General features: G+C 41.2%; 1 long non-coding RNA gene across 1 annotated transcript; it reads left to right on the top strand.

The window, feature by feature from the left end:
* The first annotated feature begins 551 nt into the window (after positions 1-551).
* LOC117961982 lies at positions 552-21,867 on the top strand. Its single transcript, XR_004660527.1, has 3 exons — positions 552-561; positions 18,192-18,197; positions 21,805-21,867. It is a non-coding gene; the product is annotated as an uncharacterized LOC117961982 (long non-coding RNA).
* Positions 21,868-22,288: the final 421 nt, after the last annotated feature.

Genomic DNA, 22,288 nt, shown 5'->3' with positions numbered 1-22,288 from the left:
GTACCTGGGGTCTGAGGAGGCTGAGGAAGAGCCACTCCACGGTCTTCATCAGGTGTGAAGTGAGCGCCACCGGTCGGAAGTCATTCCGCTCACTGGGCCTGTTCTTCTTGGGAACCGGAACGATGCAGGATGTCTTCCAGAGGGTGACCACTCTACCTCTCTCTCTCACTCTCCCTCTACTCCTCATGTTGTGGAAAATGAATCTGCAGGAGCGGGTTATTGTTGCAGAGATGGTGACAGCAAAAGACAGCAGGTCATCCAGTGTAACACCCAGGTCCCTTGTACTCCTCTTTAGATAGAGCAGTGAAACCCCGAAAATGTAGTAGTGGACACATTTAACCAGTGAAAGTGTGAACTCAGGCTAAATTTGACATCATCTGAAATTACCCCAATCCAGATCACAAGCTTTTGTCATTAACCTCACAATCCCTAAATCTTTTATAGCTGGTCCTTGGCACTGTGGGTCCGGGGGGAAAGCTGAGTTGTATGTATGTGTGTGTGTGTGTGTGTGTGTGTGTGTGTGTGTGTGTGTGTGTGTGTGTGTGTGCACCTGCGGCTTCAGTTCCTGCAGGCCCAGGGTTTGTTTCTATCAGACTAATCTAGGGCAGAACCGTACGCTTAAACAGACATCTGGCTGGTCTGTCTGGAGCATTGTCCTTTCCAGATTTCAGATTCCTATAATGCTCCTCTAAAAAAAAAACAGAAGCTTGTAGTGTATACAGTACATATTGTTTTACTCTAAGCTGTCCAACCTTGAGTGGTTGTATTGAGATAACGAGGCCGAGGAGCTGGAGGAGTGGAGTTTGAAGCAGAGTATGTGGTGTTGCTGCGCAGGTTAAGATGTTCTTCTGCTATTACTGTGTGTTCAGTGATGTGTTGCAAGGACTCTCATGTTCTTTCAGTAATTGAGTGTACTGTATGAACTCACCATTCCCAATTAGCCACACTTGAGATAACATTTTGCGCTGGCTTGGAGTGTTTGCGGTCGGTAAAAATATCATGTTAATCTCCTATAGAGCAACACTAGAGTCAGTTCTTCGGTATGGTATTACCAGCTGGATTGGGAATTTGAAAGTATAATCTAAAACTCAGAATTTCAGTTTAGTTAAGACGGCAGGCATAATTATGGGAACACCTGCATCTCTCAACCCGCAGGAGCTTTTTGATCAGGCAACAATCAGGCAGGCTAAGGCCATTCTCTGATAATTCTCACGTTTATTAACCCTGTGCTTGTTGTTGTGCGTCTGTTGTAACTCTTGCAGCAATGTTACACAGTGTCCAAAACCAATTTCTCCTTAGGGAGACTAATAAAGATACTTTGACTTTGAGTTTTGACTTGGAAGTGTTTTACATTTTTTCCCTAGTCTGGATGAGGAGCAGTTCATTTATTCACAGCATCCGGAAGTCTCGCCCTCAAACCTCTGTTGATTTAGGGAAAAAACAACAGACTTGCAGTTAACAAGTTACAGGCTGAAAATGTTTAGAAGAAAATTTAGGCCAACCGGTCTAGTTATTTTGGAAAATGATTGTACAGATTTACAAAGAATATGTTTATGGATCCATACAAGAAAATGTGACATAGAACATTGTTCTACCCAGCCCGCTGTCTGATGCCTGCACACTATAGGACAATTTTTCCCGTGGGTCATGTGATTCCATCGGGAGTCCCGCGGTACAGTAGTCAGTCTCCCTGTTGGTAACGTGATAGGGACGGGTAGAGCATTGAAATCAGCGGGAGCCGGCGGGAGCAGGAAGGATTTGGAAGATTTGTGAAACATTTCACTTTAGAAAAAAAGACTACACAGTGTCATTATTGAATCATAGAGACAAGTTAAGGCAAGACGTTAAGGCTATAATAGGCCTGTGTGCGCAGATAACTCAGCTGCAGCACTGAAACTCCTGTTGTTGCTACGCCACCTGGGGATTCTACGTGGCGTGATACCTAACTGTTTAAAAGCGTGTAGCGTAATACTAGTTAGGTACTAGTCTGATGATATCTGACTGTTTAAAGCCTTTAGCAGAATACTAGTTAGGTAGTGGTCTGATATCTGATTGTTTAAAAGTGTTTAGTGTAATACTAGTTAGGTAGTAGTCTGATGATATCTGACTGTTTAAAAGTCTTTAGCAGAATACTAGTTAGGTAGTAATCTGATATCTGACTGTTTAAAGCGTGTAGTGTAATACTAGTTAGGTAGTAGTCTGATGATATCTGACTGTTTAAAGCGTGTAGCGTAATACTAGTTAGGTAGTAGTCTGATGATATCTGACTGTTTAAAAGTCTTTAGCAGAATAATAGTTAGGTAGTAATCTGATATCTGACTGTTTAAAAGTGTTTAGTGTAATACTAGTTAGGTAGTAGTCTGATGATATCTGACTGTTTAAAGGCCTGTAGCGTAATACTAGTTAGGTAGTAGTCTGATGATATGTGGGGGGAGGGGGACAACAGAGTCTGATAGCTTGCTTAGACAACATAAATGGGAGCAGGATGTGATTCGGTAGTCTTTTTTTCGGGATCTTGTGGAACATCATTTTTTGAGGGGGCAGTGACATGCCGGGAGTATTTTGGTAGGGTCAAGATGGGTTTTTCCAGAACAACAATTTTCAGTGCAATTGTGATTTGTGTATAGGAAAAAAAAAAGAAAAAGAAAAATATATATAAAAATTTGTGTGTGTGTGTGTGTGTGTATATATATATATAAATAAATACAAATAGTAAATATTAAAATAAATAAAAAGGGACAATGGAGCATGTACAAAAATCTGTCGGCCTTTAATATGCCGAAAGCTTATTATGGGATTTTTGCCTGACACCAAAAGCATACTGCCAAAGCTCCAGTAAGTTCGCAACTTCAAGCTATGTCTTCCTTATGAGCCGACAAAACGTGATTACAGATTTAAATTTCAGTTTTATTTATGACTTCAAATGTTGAATGCTAAACCTATTTAGGTTTGATTGGGGATTGGAAAGGATTTGGGCTTGAAAAGCAGCTTCGATGCTGGATTCAGATTTGGTGAAATGCTATTGAACCCCAACCGTAGACGTGAACTATCTGGTGTGTGTTACACGTAAGAGAACAGATGTTTGTGGGAGATATCTGCTGGATTAATTGCTATGACATGCGTTATGGATACAAAATAGTCAAGTCATGTTGATCCATTTTAAGGTTTTACCCCATGACTTTCCTCCAACACAATGATCAGGCCAGCCCTTTGGTTACACGTGTCCATATGAAATGAAAACTAGGATTATGGTTATAGAATGGTTAGATCGGCATGAAGTTTGCTGAGGACATTCATGCTCCCCAGTGGGGGAAGCCTCTCTTTTTTGCACACTAATGAGCTATCCTCAGGCAACCTGTGGAATAGCAAACCTGTAGATGCAAAGATACTGGCTATTGTTGCTAAATAAACTTTTTTCTTTCATTCTTTTTTACTGTTGTGACTACATTAATATGATAATACGCCAATCATTACTAAAGTTAATTCAAATTAAATCGCTATATCATGCCATCTTTACATGTATCTTTATTAAATTTAAAGTCATTCCATTTGAGCTTTGAGAAATGTGCAACTTCAGCTTGTAACGTCTGCATAACGTTGCGCAGCATTGCCTTATGTTAAGGTAAAATGCTACGTTATCAACCAAAGCTAATGACAGCAGGCTTACGTAGCTACGTTACCTCCGGTACATGAGTGTGTGTGTTCTGTAGAGAAGAGAGAGGCTCAGTGATGCAATGGTCTGGGCTCTTGAGTCATGCTAGCTTATACATTGTTTGCAGTCCATATGTTAAGTTTTCAACCAACAATCTGATGTGACATTAGTGAAAGTTTCCTTATCCTGTAATTAGATGATAAATTAATATCCCAATTTGTTAATGTAAAAACTTAGCATGAGTGCTTGTGTGCTCCTTAACAACAAAGATGACTAAAGAAGAGAGAGAAAGAGCTTGATGAAGCAGCAAAAAGATCTGCGGCTCTGCAGAGCTAGATTAAAACTGGCAGCAGACCAGCTTTGAGAGAAGCATCTGATAACGTTAAGCAACCATTCTACATCATTCATTTAATGTGAGGTTGGCCTGTTTTATCAGGAGCATCTTTGAGACCTCAGTCTCATGGCAGTAATGCACATTACTGGTTACCTCCTGCCATGAAGCAGAATAAAGAAGAAGCAACCTCAGTGTACTTGTCAGTCTGTCAGACAGCAGAGAGGAACACCATTCCTACAGAGACACTAGAGAGGGCACTTCCAAAAAGATTTTATTGCCATCAGTTGTAGTTTTACACACTGGCAGTATCTCTGGCGTTCATGTGTTCAGAGCAGAGGGTTGTCTCACCTTGTTAAACTCTATTTACAGTTTGTCAAATGACAGTCCCTGAGCACACCTGTTTACCTATGGCAACCCTCAAATCACAGTGCCCCCCCTTACCTTACTTTAACTGAACAGCTTCGGACTCATTGGAATGGTTAAATGTTTTTTTTTCAAGTTGAATGGTGTAGGGGGGCTCTATAGCGATACCTGTAGGGGGATCTCTATAGAGAAACCTGTAGGGGGGCTCTGTAGAGAAACCTGGGGTGGGTTTCTAGAGACCTAAAAACTGCATTGCGCCCCTTTCAACATTGCATTGGTTTGTCTGCCCTCAGGCTGGCAGTAAAACATGTCAGCAGGCTAATGTTGCTTCTGTTAGTGGAGACAAGATCATGCATGTAATTTGCAGTGACAGGTGTCATACACAGACACTCTTTGTCTACTGCATGTACAGTGCATGCTACTGTACGTTGTCATAAAAAAATGAAGACATTCACGACAGAATGGGGAGCTGCCGAGTGTCTTCTGTATAATTCATGTTGTTTCCACGGTGATGCCAGCTGTACTGTATGGGTTTATTTGTCCCAGAGAAAAATCCTTAGCTACTGTTTTCCCGCCCACTACATATACAACAGCAATGCATTTTATTCAGTGCAGCGCAATGGACATTTTTCACATGCTGAAGTTAAATATGAGTAGGACATCTGCAGTGTTTATGTTATTGTAGCACATTTTGCCATGCAGTTTAGTCAGTAGGTGAAGTTGTTTTGTAAGGATTGTACATGCAAAAATATACATAAAAAAAAAAAAATACCCAGAAGTTGGGAGGAGAATCCAAACTCTAGGAGAAAACCATGATGGCAAAAAACATTCTCCAATATTTTATCTTTCTCTGAACTGGTAGAAGTTGTATTTTGCCATTGGGAGTTTTATGCGCAGTAAACTTTTATTGGCGTAGTGTCTTCCCATTGCCCTGCTCAGCTGGCCTGACAAGCCAGACCCACATCCAGATGTTGGGTCTGGGAACTTCCCATTGGCAGCGCTCAATCCGAGGGGCGGGATTAACAATTCTCTTTCAAAATCCCTCTGCAGGCAATAGCACTACAACCAACCATAGCAACGCTAGTTGATAGATTCATCTTTTGCCGTATCCGGGCGGCAAAACTCCAAACACATCTTCCTTTATAAGGACTGACTTCAGATCTTAACTCCAAGTCTTCCAGAGTTACCGCCAAAGCCAATTCGAAAAGGCCAATGTTCGCCAGCCGCAGCCATCCTCTTTGTTTTCAAGTAGCAGGGAATTCACGCAGAATCGTCGTGACTCTGCCGTCCTCGTGTTAAGCCCGCCCACCGACTCTATACACAATGTGATTGGCCTGACTAGAGTTCATAAAACAACAAACAGAGTCATTCACAGTTTGGCTATATGGGTAAATCCCGTTTGATATATCAGCCAGAATAGAGTAACATATGAAAATATCAGATATTCTGACTTGAACTAGAATTAGATACCACTGCAAGTCATATTTTAAATGTACAGATTTTATCACAATATGTTTGCACATGTAAAGGGAGGATGGAAACAGACAGATGTTTGGTGTTGTAAAAGAGGTGTTACCTACAAACATTATTTTAAACTGGAAAAAATCCTGTCATAGACAGTATCTATATATTCATGTTTTGCATACATCCTGAGAGAAATCAGTTTTTCTGCAATGTTATAACTGTAATTGAGTCAAAATGTTTTATTTTTTATGATCGCGTTAAGATGCCAAAACAACACAGAATCCAGTATTTATTGCCTGAGAGTAATTCCACTGATATTAACATGTTTGTGTTTTAATCCCATCAGATAGAGTTTTATGGGAAAGAATACACTCTGGGGAGTTGACTTAATTGTATCCGTAAGCAAAGCAGGGTTCGACATTATTTAATATGTGGTCACTATGAACTTTTGCAGTTACACACACAATAAAAAGCCCTAGAGCAATAAATAAATGTTCACCGGCCACATGTTTGCACTCAGCCCTGAGATTATCTGTCTCTCCCCACCTCAGCTTCCATCTCCACAGTAATCATAGTTCTCTCTCTCATTCTTTATGATAGAAATAAGCACTGAATTATACTATTCTAAATGAACTTGAGTTTTGTTGTAGTTCAACACTGTATTTTAGCACCGTTGGTCCATTGCTAGTCTCTATCCACGACGTTCCATTTCTGGGATTGCTCCCGTGCCGCCAGAAATTCCACCGAATGTCCTTCTTTGCGGCCAGTTGTCCGTCTCCTTTCTCCGTCTTTGTGTTGGCGTTCTAACCTCCGGCTGATTTCTGAGGACTTGTTATGGTTTGGTATTTTATTACATGTTTCGTTCTTGTGATCGTTTTTTTTTGGTCTTGTACTGTATATGTTTTAGTCCTGGGTTGCTCCCTTGTTGTGTCTAGTTGTGGTTTTTGTCTTATGGTCACTTGTGAGTGTCAGAATGTTCTGTTTCCTTTTTTATTTTGATAGTGGGGTTTTCTGTGTTGTTTGTTGTCAGATCATTGTAGTGTTTCTGTTCGGAGTGTCAGAGTGTCTAGTCTCTAGTCTCTAGTCTTGGTGTTCCTGTTTTCCTCTTAGCTGGTTTTTAATTTCTTTGTCTGCTGCTTTTCTGGACATCTTTTGTTTCTAGGAGTTTTTTTTAGTATTGAATATTCTAATTCTATTCTGCCTGCAGTTTCTGCACTTGGGTCCTACATTCCTACTATGGTTACCTGCTCCTCAGATCTCTGCAGGGTGAATCCAGACAGCTAGCTAGACTATCTGTCCAATCTGAGTTTGCTGTTGCAAGACTAATACTACTTTTGAACGTACACATGTTCCACCGAAACCAGTTCCTTCCCGAGAATATATAGCGGAGGCACTGTGTGTACGCCCGGGCTTAGTGCCACCCGTGATGATTGTTTTAAAGATAAAAAACAGAGCAACCAGAGTGTGTGGACCTCGCTGTGCTGTGGAGGAAGGACTGACAATGCAAGACTAGTCCATCGCTAAATGTCTTGACACAGATGAGAGGGAATGGAGTGCTCATGAATCCAAAATGGAGGAAGCTATCATATTAGCTGTATCGCTCCATTCAATGTTATTTAGTCTCACCCTGCCAGAATATAAATTGCTCCAGAATGATGGCATAGTTTGCTGTCAGTGGTGAGACGGGAGGGAGGGTGCACAGTTTTGATTTTCTTATTTTTTTTTAGAAGGAACATTTTCATTGATCAACCTTACAAAGTTGCAAAAGTAGCGAGATTTGTAATTTGTTGTACCTTGCCAAACGTTAAAAAGCACTTCAAGAAAAGAATTAAACAGCACGTACAGCATGACATTGAGGGTCAAAGTTATTAAGAGACTCTGACTCGGAGTTGGCTCCATCAAACAGCCACCAAGTATCCGAGTGCAGCGTTTCAGAATGTCTTTTGGTTAGCACGCCAACCCGCTGGATGAGCCAATGAGTCTGGCAAATGCTAACATGTTACTGCTAGCTCCCCAGCCCCATGGATCTCCAATAAGCTGTACACTTGACACCAAACAATATTCTTTATTGTCTCATTAGGGACAACAAAGTATGTTTTGGACACAAAAGCTGCACACATATAGATAATGTATCAATATAATGTTGACAGTGATATGAGGCTAGAATTTGTCTTAAATTTGGATATTGTTATTTTGTGATATGATGCGTCGTCTTTTCCTGGTTTTACAGAATGCATTACAGTAAAGTGATGTCATTTTATCTTACAAGCGGTTTTATTATTAGCCTTTACCCACTTAGTCATTGTACTCACATTACTGGTGATTTTTAATCAAAACTCTCATTGTGGTAACATTTTGTATATTGACCAGAATATCTACATCGATTTATTTGGTCGAACATAATTGTTATAGTTGATTTTCTCAATATCTCCCAGCTCTACTTGACAGCTATAGACAAACAATACAGCACCAACTGTACTAGTCACGACAATACATTGCACATAATGTATTACAGTAATCCTGTGGTAAAAACATACTGCACGTAACTTATTTCCCTCACTCTACACTAAAACACTGTGGAACTATTGCGCAATTTCTACAGTCTCAAGCAGCCACCGAGCTTTCACCACCACTTAAGAAGGACACACATCTAAATTTTGCTGTGCCACTTTGTGGTTTTGAACTAATACATAAATTGAGTTTGTGTTTGTCTGGGACTCCATGTGTTCCTGCTAAAGGTTTGCGCTACCTCATAGAGCATGGACCGTTTACTGTAGTTGTAAGCAGTACTATAGCCAACAGGTATTAGTATGATACAGAATGCATGAACAAAAGAAAGAACAACAAAGTCGTTATGATGTATAGGACCTATTCAAAAGTCACTGTTTTGTGTTTTTCTCTATCCATACGCTTTAGCTCCATTTGCAGTCTGCTTCTTGAAACCCTGTCAATGTTAGTTACCTCTAAGGATACGGCCCATCAACATGAATGACAAATGTCAGGGTGAAACCTGACCAAGTGAGGGGTGGGGGAACAGCCTTCTATCACTTCCTGCCCTGCGGGTAAAAACTGGTGTAATGCTTCTTAATGGCAGCTTGGAAGGGCTTCAAAAACTTAATAACCAAAGACTTATGAATGTTATGTATATTTTAATGTTTCCTCTGCCTGGGGGGCACATGAGTATCTAATCACAGGGTTCCCACGAATAAAAGTTACTTCAAGCCAGCATCAAATTTTTAACCACAAAGTCTCCTAGTCCAGCTTTTCAAAAGTAACCATAGCCTTGCTATTAGGTGGTATTGTGTGCCTTTCCTTTTATTCTAACTTTAAATGTATTTCATTCTTGGCAATGTTTGGGCAAGACTTGTTCCTTTTGCTGGGGGCCTGATGCAGACAACAATCTCCACAGACATTTCCAACTTTGAAGTTGGAAATGGAAGCTCCCTTATTAGTAAATGAATGGAGGGCATACATGCTTGATACAAATAAGAGTAAAGCTGGGAGTCATGTTTTCATCTTTTCTTTTTTGTTTTCTTGTACTCATATCCTTTATAAAAGGAGTACATACTGTACATCATTCATACTTTTTTCATGAAAACACACTCTAGACGTCACGTCCCTAGAACTTGTTTTTACAGCCATGGTAACAGAATGCGAAGGCCTGCCCCTTTACCTGCTGCCTGATTGGCAGGGCACCTGAACCCATATTCCTGCCCCTGCAAGTGGTGGGCCCTCACAACGGAGGGTCAAGGTTACTTCCTAGGGCTCAGTCTAACTGGACCCCATGAATTTAGGCTTGGCTACCACAAAGTTTGTGGTACACGACACCCACTGCTATTTCATGTCAAAAGGTGGTCTGAGGATACTGTATGAAACCGACTGGTTTGACTGCAGTGCTTGTATCTCGCCTCTCTCCACAGTGTATAACAGCAGGCTTCTTTTACCCGACCTTCAGGTGTAGCTGTTCGGAACAACTTTTCCTTTGGACATATTTAGCCTTACACTCCTATAACAAAACTGATACAGCAGCACCAGATATATAGTACGTGTTAATCCAGGCATTCTTCCTTGTCAAAAGCTCGCATTACCCAGAATGCAAGTGGAATGTCAACAACATAGACTAGTACTCCCCAAACCTAGAAACACACTTTGGTATATAAAGTCAGTGGAGCTCCCCATTAAGGATGGGCAAGTCCAAATGGTAGGACCCAGAAAGCAAAGAAAGCATTATGTATCTGGCCTGGGAGGACTAAACCTACTGCTTCTACCACACTGGCCCATATACCTGTCAGGAAATGGCAGAATTTGACTTATCATGAGCTATGGCTGCGATTACATTTGCTTGGGATGAATGAACAATTGCATTCTTGTCATTTTTAAAATGACTTGAAAGGAAATGCCTGAAGTAGCATTGCGTGTCATCAAATGCAGCATGGGAATTCTTAGAAGAGGCCTTTCCACAGTTCCTTCCTTCTTCTGAGTTATGAGCCTTTTGTTGTTTGTGCATACGCGCTGCTCTGGGTTGGACATGTCATTACAGAACTATTTGTGATACAAAATAGAGGGTGCAAAGTCAATGAAATGCCTTTTTCGCAGCCAGTGTCCCTGGATAGCCACAGCCAAAAGACAATGACAGTTATGTCCTCTGGTTTTAAGATGGGACACAGGCAGTGGTGTCTGCGTGAGAGTCAGAGGGTTCACACTCAGTGAATGTACTTTTGTGACAGTTCTTGACAAAAGAGCCACACATCAAGTCAAACAACGCTGTGTACAATAAAAGAGCATTATGCTGTGATGTATAGACTTGTACCATCCAGATTCCTGGCAAGTAACAGAAAGAGGCTTTGGAGGCAGAGACATTGGGCTTTGTTGGATTTTTCTGTGACTTTCATTAAGGATGAGGGCGGATTTACTGGATGTGCTCCGTACCCAACAGGCCTGATGACACACATGAAAATACGGCTGCACACACAGACACGGATATCTGGGCTGTGCCAGATATAGATATGAATTGTCTCTTTCAGTCTGCAGGTGTTGCATTGTGCAGCCGAAAACAAAATCAGGTCAGGTTTGAACTCCCCCACGAAGCAGGAAAGATGTTCAAGGGAAGCTGAGCTGCAGGAGGCTAAAAGTAAACAGCTGGAATGTTGGCAATGCAAGACAAGCACACGTACAAATTGGCAAAGTGCCTCTAACCCCCCGACGACGGCTGATATTAAAATATCGTTTCACCACGGTGACATGACAGGAAGACATCTGGCCTTAATGGACTTAGCTATACAGTAGATCCAGGCTGAGCTGCACTTTTGTTACGGTTGTTATCACGTCCAGATGTGACAGTGCAGCCAGCAGGTATCCACAGCTCTCTCTCTCTCTGAGCAGTGCCGAACAGGAAGCTGGAATAATAACAGCCCCTTAGCTATATGCCACCGCCCCGGGACATCAAATTCAACCTGTGGTGTACAATCCAACGCACCCCAGGTCTCCGTGTGCGTCACACCGCTCCAGTCTTCCCTACCAAACTGGCCAACAAAAGCACTGCTATGGGAACTTTTATGTGTTAAATTGTTGCCATGGGATACATCATTAAACTGGGCGCGTTTGCTTCACTTATTATTATCTCCCCCCCCTCCCTTTCTTCAAAAAAATAAATCTTGCAAGGGCAGTTAAGTGTGTTGTTGTTGAAGGAAGCTCATGATCAAATCATTTAGGGTTGTAGCGTTGGATAGTGGAAGAACTCTTCTGTGTAATGTGTGCTAATTGTTGCAGATTAGAGCGCAAATTACAGTTGTAAAAGTTTAATTTAAATGGTTCTCTCACCTTCCAATGAAGGGGGGGTGGAGGGTTGCATTCTTTGCCTGCAACAACAGCTGATTGGAGGGGGAGAAAACAGATTTAAAGCAGGGTTGTGAGTCTGTGATTGGCCCTTGGAAATTGTATACGATTCTGATTGGTTTAGCAGGAAGGTGAACGCCAACAACAGCTGATTTGATCTAAGAAGAGAGAATTGAGTAAATGATGTCTTCCTGAAAGAATTTACGCTGAGCTCATTTCAGTCAGGCGAGACTAGTTTGCACATATGCAAAAGTTAGAAACAGCATGATAACATGTAGATTATTTGGATAACAGCTGATTTGATGTAGGACAGCTTTGATTAAAAGTTAGGTCTTCCTGAAAGAATTACCCATAAGTGTTCATTAGTATAGATGGTATTAGATAAGAAAATATGAATCCATTAATATACTGCTGTTTTTGACTAAGCATTGCATTTCTTTATTTGTTTATTGGACAGGGACAGTGCATGGCTTCTGAGCTGTACTAGAGTTGTCTGTAGACACTGGGCAGAAAACAGAGAATAACATCTCTGTTGAGAAAATGAACACTGTAGTATAAAAACACTATTACCAGAGTTTACTGTACGACAACAACAAGATTTGTATTTACAGTATGTATGGTGTGTACACATTGGTTTGATTTTAGCCATCATTTCATCTTGAATTTGAAATCTGTCTATTAGAGTTTATGATAATATACTGTGCTCATAAATCAGCTTTTTCCCTTTGATTTACTTGCATACTGTATGTCATCATGGAACAAAAGGAAAAGACGCTGCAGTAAACAACAAGGAGGTAAAATATTACCGAATCTAAGTTCACCTTAACGTTGTGTCAAATGTCTCTGTGGCATTGAACATTTTCAAAAAAATTCAATTTGATTGAAAGTGTCATATCAAAACAAAATTTATCTCAAGACACTTTACAGATCTGGACCACACTCTATAATTTACAAAGATCAGACAATTTCAATAACTCCCCCGAGAGCAAGAATTTGCTTAAGATGGAGGACAGACCGGATATTAGTTTATTTTTTATTTTTGTTTGGACTTGAAGTTAAATGGGTTTCTTTCTCTTTCATTAAGTCTGCCATTGTGTGTCAGTCTTGATGAAATGTAGGCGCCATGTTCGATTACCAGACCACTTCTTCGCATATTTCCTCGTAGGAAGATTCCCATTTCCAAATCCAATAAAACGCAGCACTGTCAAGCTCCACCAATACGGAAACACTGAATATTTAGCACACATCATATTGGCAGCACACCAGAAGGAATGCAACCTTATATATGCAGACATTGGGAAATTATATTATATGAACTGTCAGATTGAAAATGACTGGCATTGCTGGCTTGTGGTTTTAGTTGACTGTTTTGACTTGTGGGACACTTTATTGACTTATCGTAAAGAGGCTTTAAATAGAAGTGTATGAGCTTCATCATTTCTGTATTGTGTTGCTTTCGGCACAGTACAAACAGATCTTATACTCCATTATGCCTGTGTGTATGTGTGCATAGCGTCGTGAGCCTCTGTGTGTACACATTTACAAGTGTATGTGTGTGTGTGTGTTATTTTAAACCCACTTAGTCTCCCTCTCAAATGTAGAGGACCGTGTCATAGTGGCTCATCTCATCAAACAGTGTGATGCCTGGACTCACGGGGGCAGATCACTTGTGGGCCTCATCATCGCCATGACAACCTGATAGAGTGCAGCTCCACAATCGGAGGCTGTCATGATCTCATCTCTCTTCCTCCACTTAGGAAGATAAAAACAGAGGAACTGGGATACCTGTAGTTAGTAAACAGCAGTGAGCTCCACTACTCATGTTTTGTCTATGTTCAGGCTGTCGCTTGCAACCAACAATATTCTCATTTTGAATCTGGCTACATCCATCTGTCAAACGTCCTGACGATGTATATCTTCTGTCACAGACCGACTTTAGCAAGCCGGCTAGATTGCACTTTAACATAGGCGGAGCAGATGCTCCAACACTGCGCTTTCACTAAAATCAATGAAACTGCACGACTAAAGCTACTTTACAAGCGTACACATGTTCCACATTCCTGAGGCTATTTTGCAGCGGCACCGTGGTTCTGTCCGGCGCTTAGCACCGCCCAAGACGATTGTGATTGGTTTAAAGAAATGCTAATACACCAGAGCACGGGAAGCGGATTTTACTTCAACACAAAAGCAAAATTTTCCTAAACTTAGCTGTCAATGCCGCAAAACGCTCATTTTTTCGGGCCAAACTCCACTACACACCAACAACCAAGTAAACAAAGAGTTTTGCATTCTACCCCAGCGTTTTGGCGGTAGAATGCACCGCCATGCAAAGAAACACGTCAAACCCCGACGCAGAACTCCAAAAGGGACACAACGCCGTAGGAGCGACGCCGTAGCTACAGCGTGGAGTTTACGCCCAACCATAAAATGGTCTTTAAACATCAGCATGTTAACTTTGTAATCAGCACAGTGCTTGACTTAGCTTAAAAAAGCAGCTAGCGTGGCTTTTAGAGCCTTAGGTGGCCATAAGTCCCATTTGGTCCAGCTTCTGCCCTCTGGTAGGCGCTACAGAGCACTGTTCGCCAAAACCAACAGACTCAGGAACAGTTTCTACCCACAAGCCATCTCTCTGATGAACAGCTGAGTTCTGATCCACAGTGTCAGGTTCAGTTCTGGCCAATAACCCAGTAACACTGTCTCTACACCCCCTGTTTACTGGTTCCACTATTATTCCATTTATTTAGTATTTATTCATAATTCTCATTCTCATATCTCACTTGTTATTCATTATTTATTCATCATTCTCATTTCCTATTTCAGAACTGTTCATAATGTTCATACTGTTCATATTATAATATAACTTCATACTATTTATCCCAGTACCCATTGCATTATGTTCCACATTTTATCCACATTAATTATTATTGGACTCTTCATTGCACTCATCTCTCTACATTGTTTCTGTTTAGAGTATGTATATATTAGTGTGTCTATATTAGTGTGTATATATTGTTTGTTTGTTTGTTTTGAATGTGTAAGCACATTGTGAACAACTACGCTCCAAAAGGAAATTCCTTGTATGTGTCTTCACACCTGGTCAATAAAGCTGGTTCTGATTCTGATTCTGATTAGTTCTTCAAATTCAGATTCCTATGCCAGGGCTTTATAGACTGTTATGGGAACTAATTTTTTGCTGCTCATTGCAATGAAGGTGGACCACTGGTAAAGTTCTCCCTGCATTCTGTTTGCAGTGTTGTCTTTTTCAGGCACGACTAGCAACACATTTACTACATAATCAGTGTAGCAATCGCTGTGATTTTCTGGTATGTTGGACTTTCTGCTGATTAAGTCTTTGTGTTTGTGTAAGGTGGTGCTCTTTCAGTTTCTACCATGCTTAATGGCCTGATCTTATTTCAAACCAAACAAACCACCCTCTCTGCTGCCAGAAAAGTAAATCACATCTCTTCCTGTTTGCCAGTGGAAGAAGGATCCACTGAGTTTTACAATAGATTTGGTGGTAATTATTTATGGTTTTTAGAGATCTTGAATACATGTGGGATTGTTCAGGAACTTACAGTATACTGGTCATTGACTTCAGAAAATAGAACCAAAGTAATAACTCCACTTTTGGTGTGTGCTGAGCTCCGGAAGCCCCTAAATGAATTGATTATTGACTTATATAAGCTATATTTTTCTGCACTACTGTACGTCAGTTAATGCCCTCAGGCCTAGTAGAAGGTTTTAGGAAATCATCCATCTGCTTTCAGTTTGACAGTGTTTCAGTTGAGGAAAAGATGGTCTGTTTCGGTCCACATTCCATTGATGTTATTTCTATGGGAACGCCCCAATTATCTCTCTCTCTCTCTCTCTCTCATACAAATGCATGTCAGACAAAGACGAAGCTGGTTTCTGCTTGGTGCATTTCTGGTCAGGGTCAGAAATGCTCTTCTTCCTGTTCTCAGATGTGACCCCGGAGTTCAGGAAGCTCTCTGCAGCTGTACCACCTCCCCAGCTGTGACAGCAGCCTGAATGGCAGGATGTCCTGCTTTGAGTTCCCCGGAGAGGCCCTGTCAGAGGCCAGGTTCACTGGCCACGTAACAAGGTGGTTACACTAGCATATTAGATTTCAGTCTGGCTACAGTTACGTGCACATCATACATACGTTGTTCATGTTGTTTGGCATGAAGATGGAGGGGGGGGAGTCCTTGCAACAGAATGTTTACCTTGTGATATCTGTGTAATTTGACCAGTACATTTGTTTTTGATTTGGGTTTTTGCAGTTCCTGTCTATGTGTCCCTCAATGGCACAAAGGCATTTCCCATCTTTTGTATGAACTATATACAGTTGTGTTCAGAATAATGTGTTTAAAACAGTGAATACTGCTTCAAAATCCTTAGAATAGCTTTTAATTCCATAATATCAATGCATAGGGAACACTGCACATTCAATTCCAAATCTAAAGACCCATTTCAACGGCGGGGGCTGGGTTGCTGGGACTTTGATTTTGACCAAATGGGTAGCATCTTCAACCTTGATTCAGATTCTGCTCTGTAGCATGAACACAGACTTAAAAATAAAACGGATGTATAAGAAACCCATGTAAATATCTAGTATAATGGGCATCCAAATATACCTTTACCACATGCATACAACAAGCAATTCTATTACGTAACCAAGGTATCCACAAACAAAAAGGGCTGTGCACTATGGTGCTGTACGTTTAGTCTCTGATGATCGTTACGGGAAGCCTTGGTGGCTGTCAGACTGGAAACACCATTTTGTAAGCTGTCTGCTGTTGATAGACGGTGTCTGAGGTCTGTCGGGGGGGAAGACTTCTGCTGGCTCGGGTCTTGGCTTGCTGCAGGAAGTGTGCAAAAGTCATCTGCTGGATTTTCCTGTGCACAAGTCATCATTCTGTCTCAGCGGGGTTTAGTTGTTTTTTTACTCTACTTATCAGCTCTGGAGTATCTTCTAAAGCAGAGATGTTCAACAGGGGTTCCGGGATCCTTAAGGGGTCCTCGTAGTTAATGCAAGGGGGGCCAATAAAGTATTGGTGATTTTTTTAAAGTAAAAAAAAAAAAAGTAAATATCTTAAAAGGAATTCAACATATATCATAGCATATTTGTAAAAAGACACCCATTAATGATATGCTTACTGGCCCATAGGTAAGGTAGTCACTAAAGGACTCCTAAGGACTCACTGTGCCACATGCACTGTATCTTTAACATAAAACATGGTTATTGGAATAGCTTAGTTTTTATATTTACTAAAGCTTTAGCTCGCCCTAAATTCTTGGGCCTCCGTATTTCAGACTCCCTAACATGGTTGCTTCATATCAGGTGTGGCATTAAGAAGGCACATCAGAAGCTATAATTTTTTAGGTGTCTTAAGAAATATGGTATGTAATTTAATATTCTACAGACTTTTACCGTTGTACAATTGAGGATATATTGAAAGGTAACATTGTAGCTACTTCAAATTACCTTAATCTTCCGACCAAGGTGGTCAAAACTGCATCTAAAATCATCGGCGTTCCACTTAAACCGCTGCAACATATTTACTGGAAACGCAGTACTAAGAAGGCACTAGGTGTTATGGGGGATTCTAGTCATCCTTCACACAACCTCTTCTCCCACCTTCCATCAGGGAGACGTTTGCAGAGCATCCCAATGCGCACATCACGTTATAGGGATAGTTTTTACCCCCCGGTAATAAGGTGGATTGATGGACCAGCAGGAAGGAGGGCTGTGGTCTGAACGTAGTCACTTAGTCACCATGTCTACTGTTCTTGGTTATTTGGGATTTTTTTTAAAGTTTTAAATGTTATTTATGTTATTATGATTATAACTGCTACTTTTGACTGGTGCTGAGAGTGCCAAAAGGCATATTACTGCACTGTACTCTACACGGTATTGTAGCCCCAGTTTAATATGCAACTTAATTTTGTACAATTTAGTTAAGGGGATCCCTTCTCCGTCTCTCTAAAGAGGTCCTTGGCTTAAAAACCAACAAAGGAACACAAGGACTTATTGGGACTTTGGCTTGTTAGCCGTATCCCCCAGAGTTAGATAAGTCCATATATTCCCTTCTCATCTCCATGCGTGTCGTTGCTACTTGGTGGAGTGATAAGCGCAACACCTGAAAAGCACCGGTGTTACTTTCTGCTCCTCACCACGGGCTTCTCAGGTGCTGCAAATTACTCCGCCCAAGTAGCAGACGTAGCAGTGCTTTGCCTTCTGAGAATTGTTCCCAGTATGTGTATGGTTAACAGATGGCTGTGGCTCATGTGACCTTGATATTTGTACACGCTGTGACTATACAAATCACAACATGTAAATAGGAACATGTTGGCGTTATTTTGTCACTTATTGGGAGCAGTACGCTAGATGGATCCGGTTACCTCCAGCATCTGTGGTACCGGTGGGTGCGTCAGACAGGGATGAGAAGGTTACATGTGGATTTATCTAACTCTGGGGGATACGGTGAATAAGACAACGTCTTAATAAATTGCCGTGTTCCTTTAAAGACCCCTGCTCTAAAGGTCACAGTTTGTTTATGTGCATGTGTTTTTTTCCCACACACAAGCTCTCATTGAATTACATACGCAAAAGGCCTTTTTATTTTTCTAACATGTATACCATCGTTGTTAACCAGTCAGATGACATGGCCGCTTCACACCAGGGACTGAGACAGCACTCAGGATGACACGATGACTGCACCACATCAGAATGTCAATATCCCAGGCCCAGCTGAGTCCTGCTCACTTCCTGTGGATCAGGGCTTTCTCTCATGCACCACTGAATGGGGATGGTGTGACAGCGCTGAATTGGGTTCCTGTTTTTTGCTCTTCAATTGAAAGTCAATCGCTTGCCAAGGTTCTGCCCACTAAAAAAAGACCCAGGAGCTCTCAGGAAGAGAGAAATGAAAGGCAGAAGCTACTTTAGAAAAACCCCTGACCCTGGGGATTTTCCAAGCTGGCCAGAGAAGGTTACAAATGTTTTTTGAAGGAATAGTCTGATTTACAAAGAATTTCCTTAAGGGAGATTTTTTAAGGACGAAAAGGAGTTACTTTGGCTATACGTTTCTGATGTGAGATGAGATGTTGACCTATTGTGTACTAAGACAGCCCACTAGTTAGTTCCTCTGTGTCAGACTGGGGTTTGGTTTTAGCTGACTGTCTTTCTACAAATCAGAGTTAAGTGGTTATTGTCCCTCCACTACACCGTTCATGTACTTTAAAAGTCCCATGACATGGTGCTCTTCGGATGCTTTTATATTGGCCTTAGTGGTCCCCTAATACCATATCTGAAGTCTCTTTTATATAGACCTTAGTGGTCCCCTAATACTGTGTCTGAAGTCTCTTTTATAAAGACCTTAGTGCTCCCCTAATACTGTATCTGAAGTCTCTTTTATAAAGATCTTAGTGCTCCCCTAATACTGTATCTGAAGTCTCTTTTTTTGGCCTTAGTGGTCCCCTAATACTGTATCTGAAGTCTCTTTTATATAGACCTTAGTGGTCCCCTAATACTGTATCTGAAGTCTCTTTTATAGAGACCTTAGTGGTCCCCTAATACTCTGTATCTAAAGTCTCTTTCGCGAAATTCAGCCTAGGTGCAGAATTACAGCCGCTAGAATGCATTGTGCATGAGTGTGATGCTGTGATCTGCAGAGTGACGTTGCTACAATAGAACATGTCCAATAGGGCACAGCCCTAGTCACAAGATCACACATGGTTTAAATAAAACCAGATAAAAGTGAAGGTAATCACGACTTTAATTAGGGTCACTGACTGTGTAATGTAAATGGGGAGAGAAAGTAAAGCAACACCAATCAATATATATTTTTTATTAACAATGGATCCATTTTCTTATGAGATGGGAAAGGGGTCTCACACAGTTCATCTTCACAGGGCAATTTAGGATCTTTTAGCTCATTGTTTTTTATAGTTTTACAGCCGGTAACTTTATTGTTTTGGTTGCATCTCACTGCTCTTATTCAACTCATTTCCAGCCACGGCAGACAACAGAGGTCTGATGAACCCACTTTATACTACCAGCCCAGCACCAATCAGCAGACAGACACAACCAGAGACTAGCGGGTGAACAGATGTGAGCAGCTAAAGAGACGGATATTTTTCTGACTTTTGACTCTGAATACTGGGTCAAACTCCCATGCCATTTAAACTTCCAAACACATTAAAAGGTAGGTGTGCTCTGATAAAAGTGTGTGGTCTCAAACCAAATTACATCTTCAGGGTCACATTTGTTCCTTCCATCCATCTTCATCTGCTTATCGGGGCGTGGGGGCAGTAGCTCCATCAGGGGACTCCAAACTTCCCTTTCCCGGGCCACATCAATCTTCCCCGAGGCCTCCTCCCAGCTGGACGTGCCTGGAACACCTCCCTAGGGAGACGTCCTAGGAGGCACCCTAACCAGATGCTCGAACCAACTCAACTGGCTCCTTTTGACACAAAGTAGCAGCGGCTCTACTCCGAGCTCCTCACGGACAACTGAGCTGCTCCGATTCTACGACCAATCTCCCGCTCCATTGTCCCTTCACTCACGAACAAGACCCCAAGGTATTTAAACTCCTTCACTTGGGGTAAGGGCTCAAGGACTCAAAACATTTGTTTTGTCTCTCAAAATAAGTGGCAGTAGCTCAGTCCGTAGGGAGTTGGGTTGGGAACCGGAGGGTCACTGGTTCAAGTCCCCATGTGGACCAAAGTACGGAGTGTGGATTGGTGGCTGGAGAGATGCCACTTCACCTTCTGGGAAATGCCAGGTGCTCTTGAGCAAGGCCCCGTACCCCCCAACCGTTCAGGGCGCTGGTTCAGCTGGCAGCCCACTCACTCTGACATCTCTCCATTAGTGCATGTATAGGACCTGAGCATGTGTTTGTGTGTAATTCAGGCCTGTGTGTGATCACTAACAATGTGTGTAGGCAGAGTGTAACTTGGAATTTCCCCATAGGGGACTAATAAACAAATGAAAAAAACCAGCTTGACAGCTAATGTTTCGGCTGACAGAACTATTTGTAGCGACACAATAACCGCGTATAAAAAAAACTGAGTTAAAATAAACAGCACTTTTCTATTTACCACACATGCACATTCACAGCCATGGTATATAAACATCATATAAACACATTTGTTTCCCCCTATATTTCTGCAAATCTTTGTATCCCATCGTATCAAAATGAGAAGTTTGTTGATTCAGTAGCACCCCCTGGGATCCTGAAAATACATTATGCATTTATTTGAGTTCACTCAATGCCGTATAAACTTTGCATGAACTTCAGTGAAACTGAATATAACAAGCATCAGATGAACTCTTTAACGGCCACAAACTCACAGGAACACTTGGAGTTGAGAGCGTATCCCCAAGCAATAAATACATACTTAATTAATTGCATATGACAGTGGCTCTGAGTCAAATTCCAGAGCTTTAATGTTTTCCATACAGTATCGATTACTACGTTAGTACAGAGATGAGGTGGTGGAATCATCTAACAGCTGTCTTGGATTCCACAGCTCCTGGCGGTCCTTGTCACCCGGACTGTATGAGAACAACTGATGTAGGCTTTGGCAGGCCATGCCAAGGGAAAACAGACCTGAACACGTGTTAGAGATATTCAGAGTAACAGAGAACTGGAAGCACATTTGCAGAAGCAGTTTTTGCCATTAAGCTACTGGAAGGAATTTCACATTTGTCAATGCCAAGAAAAGCCTGGAATTGATGTGGATTTTTCTGAATTTTAAAAGTTTAAAAGAATTTAAATTAACCTTTGGAAGACTTCTCTTTACATTTTTTTCACAGGTCATCAGATCTTTGTATCATGTTAATGTTAATTACCACATTTTGAGTTCTTTACTCATTTTTTTCCCAAAAAGTTAATATGACCGGACTATCGCAGGGCATTGGTCCTTTGTTGTGCTCTGCGTATGGCCTATCAGGGTAAAAACCATATGAGAATCAACAAATTTTGGGCCTGATTCCCCCGCTCACGCCAAAGGGCAGCAAAGCCCAGATTTTGTGATGGTTCTAAAGATGATGTTGCCAGATTTTCCTGTCGTGTTTAGTCTAGTACGAGTGTTGTTGTTTTTTTTTGTTCAATATTTATGATTTGATATCCTGTTGTATGTGGGGAATGCTGAGCAGTGTTGTAGTACTCAAGATCAAACTTGGTCTCAAGACCAGTCTCAAGACCACTTTTTGAAGGTCTTGACCTTATGGCAAAAAAGAGAACTGAAGAAGATTCTTGATTTGTTTTCTGTGTTTTTTTTTAATGTAAATGTGGATCTTTCAGTTCACTACAGTTCACACAACAAAATTAAGTGCAGCCCTTGTCAAGTGCCATCTATGAGGTAATATATGCCTAAATAAATACATAAATAAAAAAATTCTACCGCATGCATATTATTTTAATGCTAAAAACCCATGAGAGACACACCCATACAGGCATCTGCATATTAAACTTGCACATAGCCCCACTGACATACAGTCGGAGATCTGTACTTTAGAAGGATTATTTAATGCACTTATGGCAGTTGGATAAAATCTGCACTTTAGAAGAATTATTTAATGCACTTATGGCAGTTGGATAAAATGTGTTTTGCAATCAGTTTGTTCTTGATTTTAA

The sequence above is a fragment of the Etheostoma cragini genome, chromosome 18, assembly GCF_013103735.1.
Source record: "Etheostoma cragini isolate CJK2018 chromosome 18, CSU_Ecrag_1.0, whole genome shotgun sequence".
Taxonomy (NCBI): Eukaryota; Metazoa; Chordata; class Actinopteri; order Perciformes; family Percidae; genus Etheostoma; species Etheostoma cragini.
The sequence above is the reverse complement of the archived record's forward strand: the minus strand, read 5'-3'. Positions and strand labels throughout refer to the sequence as shown.